Raw genomic sequence first — 15,360 nt, 5'->3', positions numbered from 1 at the left:
GTCAGGGCCCGATTAACCTCTGAAAATAGGGGAAGCATAATAGGATTTTGGGGCCCCCCAAACTTGAGCAAAAGAAACTTTTGATCGCCCATAAACAATACATTTTAAAGAGAGAAGAACCATGTGAAAACTATTAGAACCTTAGAAAGGAATACAGAGATCTTATGCAATCATGTTGGACCCTTCTTTACATGCTTTATAGTAACAAAAACATGAGAGAGTAGCTAGCACATATGTTAACAAAATTTAAATATTTCACTAAATTAAACTATAATATTACTTGTTGTTGTACGAAAGGTTCTTAGCAAGATTAGTCTCTTTTTTACGCCAATTTGTTTACTAGCGGTAAAACAACACAAAATTCTAATTCAGCATAAATTATTGTTATTGCACCAGAAAAATCATACCAAATAATTTTCAAACATGAAACAAAAGTATTTTTTGCACTAATAGATATTTAAAAGTTTTATGTGCTTAGTTCAACAGTAAAAAACAGAGTAAAATTAAATTGAGCACACATGATAGAGAAAAAAGATTTTAAAAAAATAAGAAGAAAGCTCATAGGTTACCATTACATAGGTTTTTTTCTCGCTTTCAAATTCGCAAAATCTTCAATAATATCTGCTAATTGTAACCTATTTGTACTATCACTCTCTATTGCTAAAAGCGCTAAGCCACTTAATTTATTATTTGAAAGATCTCAACCGATTTTTTATTCTTTTCAATGCAGAAAATGAACGTTCACTAGTGCAGTTAGTTATTGGAATTGAGAGCATTATTCTCAAAGCTGTCTCCACATTTGGAAAAGTATGTCCAATACCCAATGTTTTTATCATTTTTAACTTTTCAACAAGCATCCCATTTTTTTTCCCGAGTGTTTTTGATGGAGTCATTTTTTTCTTCTTATTTCTTTTATTATTATTTTTTTGTTGCAAAAAATAAGAAATTGGGTCCTTAATTTCAGTCATTTGGGGGCCCCCCTAGAATTTTACAGGGGAAGCACTTGCTTCCTGTGCCTTTTCGGTAATCAGGCCCTGATCCTGGTAATGTGATATGAAGAGATGTTTATCTTGTCTTTTTGCTTATGGTACTGGAAAAATAAAGATTTTTCTGAGGATCCGATCATTGGAAGTTTTTATTCTGCATTCTGGAGAGTTTTCTAAATGATTCTTTTCAATGTTTTATTTATTTATTTAAAATTCTTATTATTGTTTTTAAAATTTGTATTTGTATGTATGTGAAATTTATGTTTTTAAAACAAAATATCAAAATATTTTGAAAAAAAAAAGAAACGTTGGTGTTGGTTGATTTTGCGCCTTTTTCAAATAATGCACCCATGGCTCTCGCCCCGCCTGCCATACCCTAGATACGCCACTGCGATAATTGAAAGCATTGCCTCCCAAAAGTTGTGAATGGACTAGTGTATTTAATTTTGAAATTTTTCTGAACGTTCCATTTTCTTTTTTCACAAAACTTTTCTTTTTTCTTCTTTTTTTTAAAAAAACAAAGAAATTTTATAACTTCGGCAACTTTTCAAAAGTTTTCGATAAAAATGAATAACATCTCCTAAGTTGCGCATTGAATGAAATATTACTTTCGACTTTTTTAACATTTTTCGGCAATATTTTTCTTTTCTACAATAGCAGTAAAATTTAAAAGTATACGAACAATAAACATAATTTCAAATATTGCTAGAATACAAAAATTTTCACATGAAAATGAACCACCTTGCATTCGAAAGTTTCCAATAACTTAATGATGCCAGATTTGGTAGGCATTTACTAGAAGAAACTACCTGGTTTGTATTCAACAAACAGGTTTATATTCAATATACCGAAATCAAAAATGTCATATTTTCCTATTCTTGGAAAATTTTATTCAATTGGGTGAAACCTAACAACTGGAAGATGTTCATTGTTGAACAAATTCTTTACTGAAGGTTCAGAAACTCGACGGACCGACCAGATGAAAATCTCAGCAAGTCACTTCCAGGAACAACATTCATATTTTCTAGCTGCTGAGTTGAAACTAGAAATATTGAAAGAGGTATTTTTACTTGAGAACCGAACACTAGTTTTTAATGCAGTTTGGTTTGATAGTTATTACCATTTCTTCTTCGTCCTCTGAAATGCTTTACTTATAAATATACTTTATTGTTAAAAATTATATTTCTTCATGAAAATATAGACATTTAGGATATAATGATGAATAAGAAACGATCATTAAGGTTAATGAGTAGAACAAGGACATGGTAAAGCCTCTTCTTACATTAATTCCAAAAAATTTAGTTTTTCACAACAAAATTTCGAACATTATAATCAAATTTTGTATACCTGAAAAAAAATAAGTAAAAAAGAAGCTTGCTAAAACACACCAATTACAGTAATTTTATTCCTCTCTGAAGGATATCTGAATTAATGGTTTTATAAATATGGATTAAAAAATTCCCAAAATACATTCCTGCTATTTATGTTTATATTTCCTGAGAGTGTTTTGATTCTGTAGTCAATAAAAACGCTAAAACTACAGCATTGAAAATACTTTATAACATAACAGTTTTACAAGACACATAAAGATAACATGTAAGTACATATATATCTATATAAACATAAATTATTTCACTGGTATTTTGATACGAAACAAAAGCAGACAATTGTAAAAATAAAGTTTTGATTCAAGTACACAGCAACAACAAACTGTTAGACAACATAAGTTTATACAACTATTTAGAAAATTGGTCAGTTTCATGAAAGTTTCTAAAATTGAAAGCACATTCCTAAATCACCAAACTAATAGATCGATTCCAGAATGATGATTTGAATGATGCAGGTCCTTCAAACATAAATTTAAATTTTAACCACTTTTCTTTCTTTTATAATTGCGATTACATTTAAAGCTAGATATTATCAAAGTATATCAACCACGATCCCTAAACCGAAGGTTAATATAAGTAAATTTAATAATTCTGCCTGCTTTTCCGTTATTGACAAAATAAATTAGGTCTTCACTTTGTTTAAATGGTTTACTATAAAGCTAACACCACCACATCAAAGAAAACAGTTATATCGAGGTGCCTAGGAAAGGATAGTTTTATGTCAAAATCAAAAGAAGATTAAGAAATGAAACAAATGGAATGTTTATAGGCTGAAACTTGATAGTTTGCAAAATAAGTTGTCAGCAGATGGCGCTGCAAGCTGTAATGGCATTACAAAGTCTCTATAAATATTGCTCCGATGATCATTGCTATCAATTTAACATGAAACATTCTAAACAGATTTCATTGTGATTTCAAGAATCCTTCCTGTATTCTTTTCAAGAAGCATTTGCATTCTCTTTAAGAACGCTGTACAGAGTAAAACGACATCTTTTGTTACTAAATTCCAAATGTATCAAATTTTTACTGCTTTTACAATTAACATACTTAGCTTTGTTTTTTTTTTCATTCTGCTATTGTCTTTTGTTTGCAAGGTTTAAATTTTGGAAATCAGATTGTAGGGCACTTTGGCACGTAATACATTCTTCTATGCATCTAGATTTAGTTGGAGTAGCAATTTTAATATCGGTTTCAAAATTTATTTTGGCTGATGGAATTTAATGCATAATGACACGAGAGCCAGATGTGACTATACCGAGTTAGACTTATTGTAGAAATCAATCGTACTCGTAGTAACGAAATTAAATTATACTTTACGCTATATAGAGGCAAAAACGAGAAAGCAAACGGAAATCAGAGAAAATTACCATGGCACTTTATCCGAAGAATCCAATAAGTGCAATTGCTGTGCAATTTAGTGTTGATGACGTAAGTCATGTGCCCATCCGAGACATTTTGCCTGAGGTTTTACCAGCGGCGAGGCCTACAACTGATTCACATGTGCAACAAACCTATCTCACGGTCAAGAAATTAATTCCCAAAGAAGTCAACATCCTCATTTAAAAGGAGAAAACGCTTTTGAAAGTTATTTAAAATCACCAAAACGTTAATTACTGCTTGGATTCATATACTTCTGGAGAGAAATTCCATGCCCACGTTACATTAATTTATATACATTATTAATGTGAAAATATGATGAAGATTTCTCTAACCATTCCAACAGTGCTCCCAAATTTGTTTTTCATTAGTAAAATACATTAAAGTAAATATGCAATTATTTTATGAAAAAAAAATGAAATGAAAAAATCAAAATCGACATCATAAATGTAATAGTTATATAAACCTATATTTTGTACTCATCTCGGAAAAAATATTTGAACATAACGTAGATTCATACACAATTGACAATTTTTAGATGACGAGGAAAAAAAAATTAAAAATACACAGGTATCACAGATTAAATTAAAATATTCATATTTTTTTATCATATTTCTAAAAAAGCAAAAAAAAGTACACACGTGATAGCTAAAATTAATTTGATATTAGAAAAAATAATAAAATATATTCAACTTAAATGTATTCAGATTTGATTACATATTTAAAGTATTGCAAAATATAAATTTTCGAAAATTCAATTTTTTAAACATATGAAATTACAACAATTAATAATTCTATTCATAATAACAGTTGTTTAATTTTAAAATCTAACAATTTGTACAACAAATTCCACATGTTTAAGATACGTTTTTCCAGAAATATATAGAATAATGCAAGAACAATTGGTGCCAAATTTTGATAATCTAAAAAAAGTTTGCAAGTTTGTATAGTATTGTAAGTTATTAAACAAACATTGTAATAGCACATGGCAAGTTTGTATTTACTATTGTACACATACATTGCAGAACATGTTGTTTGTATATATTGTAGAAGTTTTCTGTTCTCATTCTCACTTCTAGGTTTAAGCTGCGTTTGTTTACAAAATTTAAACTTATTTTTAAAATTAAAAATGTAATATTTTGCTCAACGTGAACAGTTTTTGTTATTGCATTAAGAATTGATATATTTGTGCAGAAAAACAAGTAATTCGCATATTAATGAAATTAGGGCGGAATTCCAATTAATTTGGTTAAAGAGATGAAATCTTCTATATTAAGTGAACTCTGTTGAGAAATAATCAGACATAAAAATTTTCCCTTTCTATAAAATGAACTCAATTCTGAGAATGGTGTAAATAGTTGAATATGATTTTGGTCATGATTTAATTACCACAAACAAGCTGTATTTATTCTACTGTGAAGTATCTTTAAAAACTTTATAAAACAGCAAAATATTGTTGTCCAATTAGATACAGTGGATATAGAAGGCATTATTTTAGAATTTATACGGGTTTTTTTCTAACCGGACTATATTAATACAACTCTGTAGTTAGAGTTAAGTTAGTATTTCTGAGAGAAATTAAATAGTTTCCTCAATTACTACAGTATGAAAGAAATACGACTCATTTGTTTAAAGCACGGAGAAAATGGCAACACTTTTTGTTCTAAATTAAACAGCAGCCTGTGCGATAGTAAATCTTCAAGTTGTACGACGAGTTAGTTAATCGTTTTCTTTCATTTTTTTACTTGAATTTATGTAATTGTTTGGTTATTTAATTTTAATTCCATAAAATTCTTAGTTCCTTTCGTTAAGGATACACTTCTTTTCGTGTCTTAAGTAAATTACTATTTTATTTAAATATTATGACATTAACTTTGGTTGTAGAATTTATTTGTGTATTGAATAAAATGGGTATTTATATGCTTGGAGAACACTATAATTCTTCTTAAATTAATAAAAGAATAAATACGGAGTTATTTCTTATAATTACTAGATAAATGCTTTTTGATAAATATAAATTTTCGCTCCATTTGTAACAGAATTTCTTATATAACAGAGATAAATCAATCGGAAAAAAATAATGAAAAATTTGAAATAAGACCAAGATACTAAAGTATTTACTCGTCGAATGTATAACATTCTCGAAATATATGATGATAGATATTGTAACGTGGCAACACATACGAAAAATATTTAGAAAATTTGCCGCTGTCATGCCACAGTGCATCCTATTTAGATTTATATATTTGTCCGTATTTAGACTTTTCTAAGAAAAAGATTGTTTTAGCGTAATTTTTGTTAGGAGAAATTTCAGCAGAATCCAAATCGGTTTTTATCATTTCAATCTAATAAAAGCGATGTTATTTTGCTTAAACAAAAATCTATTAATAGCTAAATAGGAAGAGTTTAATTACCTACCAAAATTTTTTATCCATGTAATTTAATTTCTTCAGTTTTTTTTTTTTTTTTTTTTTTTTTTTTTTTTTTTTTTTTTTTTTTTTTTTNTTTTTTTTTTTTTTTTTTTTTTTTTTTTAAAAATAAACCAGTAAAAGTTCTAAATGTTACCAAGCACCATATCTTCGAATCCATAAAAGTGATGCCTTTATTTCCCATATATTTTTTACATTATTGTGCAATAGCCTATCATCAACAGTTTGTTAAAACATCAAAAAAATTAAATAAAAAAAATTAACACCAAGTTCGATTTGATAAAAGGAAAAAGGTATCTTCGCAAATGGAAGGGAATATACACTTTGTAATTTGTACTACACGCTGACAGACAAATGCATATTTCTCCAACAGACGAGGCAGAACTGCCCCGACAGGTATAATTGAACTCAACATTACACACACACAGATTATATACATATAGATAATTTTTAAATGAAAATGTACTAATTTTTCGATAAAAGAAGGACACTGATTTCCCTGATGGGGTTCTCCCACTGGCGCAATTCAGTATCACAGTCACTCACAGATTACTACTAACAAGACTCCATCATGTCTGGAATGAACTCATAGCCCAACCTAGTTACGTAAAATTAGACTAACAGATAGTATTTCAAACGCATAGTTCTCAAAAATAAACTTACTACCTAGCTATGCGAAATTAGATTAAAAGATAGTAGTTTGAACGCATAGTCCTCAAAAACAAACTTACTACCTAGTTATGCAAAATTAGACTCAAAAGATAGTAGTTTGAGCGTATAGTTCCAAAAAAATAAACTCACTACCTAGTTATGCAAAATTAGACTAAAAAGATAGTAGTTAGTAAAATTCAATAAATACATATTTAAAATTTAGATTTTAAAATGTTGTGGCAGATCAAAGATAATACATACGTACCATCAGTAATCAGTACAACTGCAAAAGAATAACTATTTTTAAACTCTAAAAACTCAGATACAAACGTTGTTGTTTTTTTTTTCTCAAGTGGATTTATCTGTTTAATCGTGAGTTAAAGTATTTATTTTCAAGATATTCTTTTTTTAATTAAGAACGAAAAGAAATTTTAATAAAAACACATTTTATTACGATGTAGCAGGTCAAGACAATTCATTTCTATAATCAATAAAGTTGATAGTAGGAGAAAGACAAAAAAAATAAAAATTCTTGAGCATACAAAAAAAATCAGAAATGGATGCCGTGTTTTGAAATTATATATATGCGTTCTTCTGTTTAGTCACGAGTTAAAATATTAACATTTAACAATTTTCACTTAGCAATTAAATATTAAAAGTTTTTGCTGTTAAAAGTTCAAAAAACTCACAGCTCAAGCATTAATAAGTTGAATATCTCAAGAAATTTTAGAGGTTACGTAAATGAGGGTTTCTTTATCTTGAAATAAAAAGCAGCAATACGACAAATTTTTTTATATGATATTTAATTGATAAACACTTAAATATAATACAGTAAAAAATTAAAAGCATAATTGATAGAAAATTTTCAGGTCAAAGAGGAAATTCATCCAATAATTCAAAAGATTTTTTTTGCTACTCTGATGTCCTTTTTACAATATGCTTAGTTCTTGCCACAAATTTGAGAAATATATAGAAACTAATTTAAGTTCAGGTAATCGTACAAGTAGAGAGCAGAAAAAATTTTTTTAATAAATTTTTCTCATTTAATTGCTGAATGATTTCTTTTAGTTATTAACTTATATAACAAATTTTATTAATATTTTTACTTTTTTACCTTGGGTATTTTGAATTCTTTTCTCTATTCCGGCATAATTAAATTTCGAACTAAAAACTACTACAGTAATATCATTATTCCGTTTAACAAATTCCACAATTTTTTTATTTTTAAAAAAAAATTACACATTTTTTGAAACACTTACTAAAACTGTTAACTTACATTAATTTTTTTTTTACCTATAACTGCAATACAAGTCAAATGTCTATTTCTAATTAAATTAAATTCTAATTAAATCAAATTTTTTAATTAATTTAAAACATACCGCGAACCTTTACTCGTGGAAGAAAAAATATAATTTTAAAAATTAAATATAAAAATTACTTTTAAAAACATATTTAAAAGTCTTTTTGAATCCTCAGCTCAATATAATACTAACAGTAGTATATCCATTATAAAAGTTCAAATATCGTATTTAAACTGACCTGTGCTATCGACTGATTACTGCTAATTTGATATGAGCTAGTTATGACATAGGTTATATAAATTTCCCTTTATAATTATTTTTGATCGATAAAAATAGTATACAAATATAAAGCGTCGTCTTTTAATAAAATTTTTTAATCATAATAACCTTACTCCAAAAATAATTTACATATTCAGCACCATTTTTAAATTTTTTTTTATTTCACTTAAATTTAAGTTTTACAATATTTTCATCTCTAACACTAATTTTCAGTCAAAAAAGCATCATGTGATACATCTTAAAACTCTGAAGCTCATTTATATGATATTTATAAAGTTCAGAGACAGATAATATTTTCTTCCGTTTCTGAAGTTCTTAGGTTTCGCAGATATGTAAGGGACTTCAAAAAAACCGGTAACAAATTTTAAATTCTGAAGCTCTTTGGTTTGATATTAAATATATTTCGCTAATTTCATAAATTTCAATAGAAGTTAAATTTTAAGAAATAGGTAACACTTCTTAATTTCTGAAGTCCTTCAATCTGATATTTCTAAGAGTTCAGAAACAGATATCACATTTTTCGTTTCTTAAAGCTCATTCATAACTCACATTTATCTAAGTACATAAAATATTTTATTATAATGTATCCGACAAAGCTCGTTAAAGATGCAAAATATGCTACGCATAATATATTTATACAATGTAAAATAAATTGTACATCTATATTTCAATACTATTTAAGCACCTTTTGTTTCTGAGTGTTTTTAAAACATTCCCGGAGAATGAACACTGCCAAGTGGGGTGAAAATCAATACAGGGTTATTCATAATTTCCTCCGCCTGTAAACGCCATTTTTCTTTACTACAACTAGCTTCAATGGTACATGTTACTGCCATCTACCGGCAACTGCTTAAATTAAAACTTGAATACTTTCGGAATAATTTCATATGTTCTTTTTTGCCATATTCGTCTTCGTTTTTTTTACTATAACGCTTCGAAACCCCGGTGGGAATTATGAATAACCCTGTATTTGTCTTATAAAAACCAAAGTTTACTACAATCACGACGAACATTTAGTAGTGCGAATAGTGGAGATATCTATTCGATTGTAATATGAAGTAAAATTAAGCATGTATCTATTGCACGGGAAAAAATGTGGATAAAAAAAAACACTGTTGAAGTTAGTTTATTTAAAAATATATTGCCTAATCAAAAAATTTGCGAATGAAATTTTTTTTAAATCGCTATTTCTGAAAACTACTTGCAAGCAATAAATTATTCCAACGACTACAACAGCAACCGATTTTAAATCCCGAGATTTGCATGGAAAACATAAAAATTTTTAAGTTGTTTATTTTCAAAGTTTAATGAAGCCTTTGCTTTCAAAATCAACTAGATTCATTTTCGGAAATTCGACAGGACAGCTGAGAAGATTATTCAAACATAGTTTCAACTTTCAAAAATACTTTTGACGAAATCTAAAAAGAGGTAATCAGTTTCCGTCTTAAGGTTGAAACTGCAAAAATATAACAAACATGCATAAGAAGCATTAAAATAATTCAATTTTTTTTCGAAAAAGAAAAGCTTATTAAAAATATTATTATTTAGGTGAGGAAGAAAGCAAAAATGTTATCAAAAATCAGACAAACCGTTACCGAGGAAGACGGATTAAATACCTAAAATTAAATTTGAATGCCAGAAGAAATTACTATAGATTTTTAATTATCGTTTTCATGTCTCTTTAGGTAACAAATTGGTTCATCAAAATTTCAAAATTCATAATCATTCCATCATTCATAATCTTCTAATAAAAGTTTTCGCTTGAGAAGCGAGTTTATGAAACTACTTGTTTCCAGAATTGAATTCTGATTTTAGAAAATTCCATTTAATATGGCTTTTGTAGTTTAAACTGCCTGATAGCAGAGGGTACCAAGCAATTAGAGATGAGCTTGAGCTCGATCTCGGAAGTTCGAGCCAGTCCGAGGTATTTGCATAGGATTACTTAGAGCCAGAGTCCGCCCGAACCCCAGATAAACGTTGGATATGGGCCAAATTTTGCGATCACATCATTCGGCCTTTGATGTCTAAACAAGAAAGTTAGTAAATTAAAATCTTTTCTACCAACAATCTGTGGAAGAAAACTTAAACAACTGAAACTCCAAGAGGACTAAAACAAAAATTGAAAAATAAAATTAAAATATTAAGATAAATAAACTGTCAGGCCAGGGGTCGGGCTGAGCCCGTCTCTAAAAGCAATGCGAATTCGTCGGCAGAAAGCCCAGAATAAAAAGGTGTTTTGACACCATAAAGAAACAATATACTCGAGTGCTATTTACCCGTGTATAGTACTATCACCAATGAGATTAGTTTTGAAAGCAAGCAAGTTTGTAAAATCAATTTTAAATATTTCAAGCTATTTCCAAAAAGACAATGAAAAATCAAAAAGTTTCTGGAAAGCTGAAATTTAATATCGCGGAACAACTTGTAACCTAATGAAGAATACTTTTAACTATCTATCTAGCTTGTAAATATTTTTTCAGAAATTCTAAGGATTTTAAGACTTAAGTCCACGGCAAAACGCTTTTTTTAAAAAAAATCTTTCGCGAACACCAAAGCAGATGTAAAGTTAAGCAGATATGAAGACTTAAAGTTAAGTCTTCATATGTTTTTTTTAATTTCCTGAAATACTACTTCGGCGTGCAAAATACATATTGATCTTTTAAAGGATACATAGTAGAATCTTAACCATTAAAAAAATATTCTTGGAAGTGGAATATTATTTTGTAGCCAGTTTTATAGATATTCCATCTTACAAAAAGATATATGATACTAAGTTATTGAAACCTGTGTTAAGTTTTAGTAATCAAATTTATATAATTTTCTATAATTTTTTCTAATTTTGAGAAATCTTTGTCTTCAACATTATACATATGGCATAGAATATAGTAAATATTTGCTAACTTTTCAGAATGAGGAATGTTTTTATATTTTCCGTTTGAAAAAATATTAATAACTTCTGATATTTTCCAAAATCGATTATTATCCTATAAGTTACATCCTAATTATGCTTTCTATTATAATTTACAGATAAAATTGTAAAAATAAATTTTAATAAACAAACAAATTTTACATCCTTTATCAATAATATAAACATTATATAAAAAAAACAATTGAATACTTGAATAAATTTTATAATAGGATGAATAAACATGACATACACAACAAGATTACTAACAATGCAATAACAAACTTAGTATTAGTTCTGAAATTTAAAAAAAAAAAAACGAAAATTGTTAAATGATTTAAATTGAAAGGAAACCCTAGATAAGCATTCTTCACAAAAAATTATTCTTTTGAAAAGAGTGCACACATATTAGAATAACATAAAAAGAATATAAAAAGTACTCTAAACTTTTTATTTAAAAATAAATTAAATCTACTGAAGAAATAGAATTTTAAAAACATGGCTGTTAAATGTATAATATTTGGTTGATTGGTTGGTTAAAGCCAAATAGTTATTTTTAAAAAAAACCCATCTTTTTCTAGAAAAAAATTGTTTTTTTTTTAATAATTTGATTTTCTATTATTTATGTAAATAATAGAAAAAAGTTTAAATGCAACTAAATGAAAAATTAGTAATTTTGAAAAATCTCATCAATTTTATGTTCAATAACAAATGAGAGTCTTTGTTACTTTAAATAAACATTAATATGCAGGTTTTAAAAGTTTATGCATCATTGCGTTTCTCCAAAAATATATCAATCAATTTAAAGAGAGCAAATTTAACAGATCACTACAATTTTTTTCCGATAGTTTTAAAAATTAAATAAAAAGTTTTTTCTTTTTTAAAAAAAAAATCTTCTTAATTAACGCATTATGTTTACAGGAATTAAAAACATAAAGGGGAATGAAATGGCATTCTCAATTTTAATTTCTCGCTTTATTTATAGAATTTATTTCCTTTGTGATTGTAAACAAATTTTTACACATTGTTTTTATTTAGAATTCTGATATTTGCAACATACAATGTTTACATAAAAAACAACATTCGAAAATCATTTATAATAGTATAGCTTAAAGCTTCATTGTGTTATTCCAAAAGACAAGAAAAGTAATTTATTCCTTATATATTATTAAAATATTAAAAACAAACCTTTATTTCATTATTTTTATGTACAGTGCCCACAATTTAAAAACGGACCACCCCGAATAACTTTTGATCTAATGACCGGATCTTACCCTTCTAGGATACAAACTTAATGGTTCGAAGGAGTAATCTCAAATATGCTAACTAATAAGTGTTAATAATAAAACTTTTTGCAAGGAATTATAAAATCAAAAATCAATAACCCAAAAATAATTTCACGCAAAAACTTTCAGTAAATATTTATTATCTTATTTAATAGTAGTCAAAAATATTTTGAATTGTAAGGTATACGAATTTTTACATATATTTTAAAGAATGGAATGGAATTTAAATAGCGAATCAGAAAATTTGAGCGGAATCGGCTGAATAGTTACTAAGAAATCGAATTTTAAAAATACAACCTCTTCAAAGTTTGTTTTCTCAAGAACATTTCGACCGATTTCTCTCATATTTTATATTTTGTTATTTAAAATTGCATTCTTTAAAATTAAGCAAGTATATATGAATTGCAATTCTAAATTGTTTCGACTATTATGAAATAAATTAATAAATATTTAATAAAACTTATATTTTGTAGAGATAAACGAATTATTTGGCTAAAAGAATTTTATAATTGTGTGCAATCTTTTTAAAATTCTTTCAATAGATTCTTGAGATACGGGGAAAAAACACAAGAAGTAAAATTAACAATAAGGGATCCAAGCTTTGGACCATAATGCCAAAACTGCGGCTACCCCATATAGCGCGCGACATAAATCAAAATCCGTCAAAAACACGATATGTTTATTCAGAGAAAGTGTGTTTTTGTTTCTGATTTTGTTACTTAAAATATTACTTAATTAGCATTTTCAAAGTCCCCCTTGAACTATTAGGATTGCATTAAGATAACTATTACAGATTGAGTTCTAAAACGTGAAGATCCGATCATTAGATCAAAAGTTATTCAGGATGATCCGTTTTTTTTTTTTTTAATTTTTTGCACTGTACACATATATGCCGACAATTTTATGTTTTAAATCCTTTTCATCACTCTACAACTTTTATATATTTCTTAATTGAAAATTATCTTGTGTGCCACGTTCTCCTTAAAATCTAAATTAATTCAATTTAAGGAAAATAAATGTCATATTTTTAAAGTAAATAGATACTAATGTTATATATTGCATACAGCTAAAACAATAACAGAAATAATGCTGAAGTAAGACATTTTCCTATATACTAACTTACACTTTTTCATGCATTACTAATAAAACAATTCAAATTAAATTTTGATTTGCATATTAAGTTGAGTTGTAAAGTAATACATAAGCATAATCAAAAGTTTTTCTCTTATTATTTTTTTAACAGATTAGCAAATTTTTTTAATAAAATTGATATTTTATTGTTTATTGAAATAATTAATGACTGAAAAAGTTCTCATGAAATATTTTTTATTCTTTGATTACACTAAATTTAGAACACATAATATTATGTTACGCTTTCTTTTAAATAAACAAAAAATTCGGTTTCAACCAAAAAAAAAAAAAAAAAAATGTTTCCTTGACAGAAAAAAAAACTTTTTTTCTAACCCTGTTAAAAAAGAATAGAAATACATATTATAAATTTTTAATTTGACCAAAAATTACACTTCAATTTATAGTGTTTTTTTTTTAAATTATAAAATTCCTTTGTTTCTCCAAATTTACTGAATGTGATTAAAAATCCTTTTACATTAAGTATATTAAAATATTTAAGCAAATTTTGCTTGGATAAATAAAAAAAATTTCAATTTTAGAGTCTGTTTATTTTTTACACTTATTTTTTAAGTTTTTTAATACAAAGTTTTATAAAGTTGTCAAGCAGTTATTTTTATCGAAAAGGTTGAAAAGAATGAACCTGAATAAAAAATTGGAGTTACCTGCTTTGTTGCACATGTCTTTATCTAATCAATTAACATAATTGGAACATAGCTCCTTACAAACGTTAAGATAGCTCTTGAAAGAATGAAAATAGGATAAAATCATTAAAAGTTAGTCAGGGAGATTCATATTTTATTTTGATGAGTGTGCATCGATAAAAAAATTATAACCAAACAAATGTTAAAAAGACAAAATATTTTATTTGCTTCGCAAAAACTGCAATAAATTTTGAACAAGTATTGCCAAACATATTAGTTTTAATAACAAATAAGTAATAGAAACAAGTTGGAAAGCTCAAACAATATTTACTTTTTTGTGACAATTTATTCAGAAAGAATTCCATTATTAACACAAAAATTATAAAATTGCTCGAAACTTGGATAAATAATTTCTATAAAAAAATTAATAACTTAGCTGTACAAACAAAAATAAATGGGTAACTAGTATATTTAACATAAACTAGTATATTTAACAAAAATAACTTTATTAATTATAGTACCAACAAGTTAAACAATGTCAAAATATAACAAATAAAAAATTAAAAAATATATTTCAAGTTTTATTACATATAATAAAAAAAAACTAGAGATTTGTACACGAATAAAAAAAAATTCTGTCAGATGTTTTCAACATTAAACACAATAACAATTATATATATATATATATATATACACTTANCTATATATGAACACTAAACACACTTTAATTACATAAAAACACATTTGAGCGAAATGACTAAAATTCAGAGCCACAGAAATGTTTTCCATTTCTTTAAAAAAATCTACTAGTAATTCTTATAAACAGTTCCGACTTAGTCAAGTATTGCACTCACAATATTTGTATGAAGCCTTCTTGTCCATTTTCTCAGCGTTTCCAATAAAGTGAAATTTTTATTACCGTGGTTTCTTCGAGTTCATAATATCCAAGTTCATAATATCCAAGCTGAAAGTAAAAGGTTTATGAT

The 15,360-nt window shown here is 26.7% G+C and overlaps 1 protein-coding gene across 7 annotated transcripts in view; it reads right to left on the bottom strand.

Moving 5' to 3' along the window:
• Positions 1 to 2,524: 2,524 nt before the first annotated feature.
• The window catches only part of LOC107445918 (hypoxia-inducible factor 1-alpha), a 220,060-nt gene continuing 207,224 nt past the window's right edge, over positions 2,525 to 15,360 (bottom strand). For all 7 annotated transcript variants that reach the window (XM_016060415.4, XM_071183493.1, XM_016060416.3 and 4 more), the window contains one exon: positions 2,525 to 15,338. The gene's annotated coding sequence lies outside the window, so the exon portion shown is untranslated. The remainder of the gene's footprint in view (positions 15,339 to 15,360) is intronic.

Source organism: Parasteatoda tepidariorum, chromosome 7, assembly GCF_043381705.1.
Source record: "Parasteatoda tepidariorum isolate YZ-2023 chromosome 7, CAS_Ptep_4.0, whole genome shotgun sequence".
In the NCBI taxonomy this organism is placed as follows: domain Eukaryota; kingdom Metazoa; phylum Arthropoda; class Arachnida; order Araneae; family Theridiidae; genus Parasteatoda; species Parasteatoda tepidariorum.
This window is presented reverse-complemented; position numbering and strand designations above follow the sequence as displayed.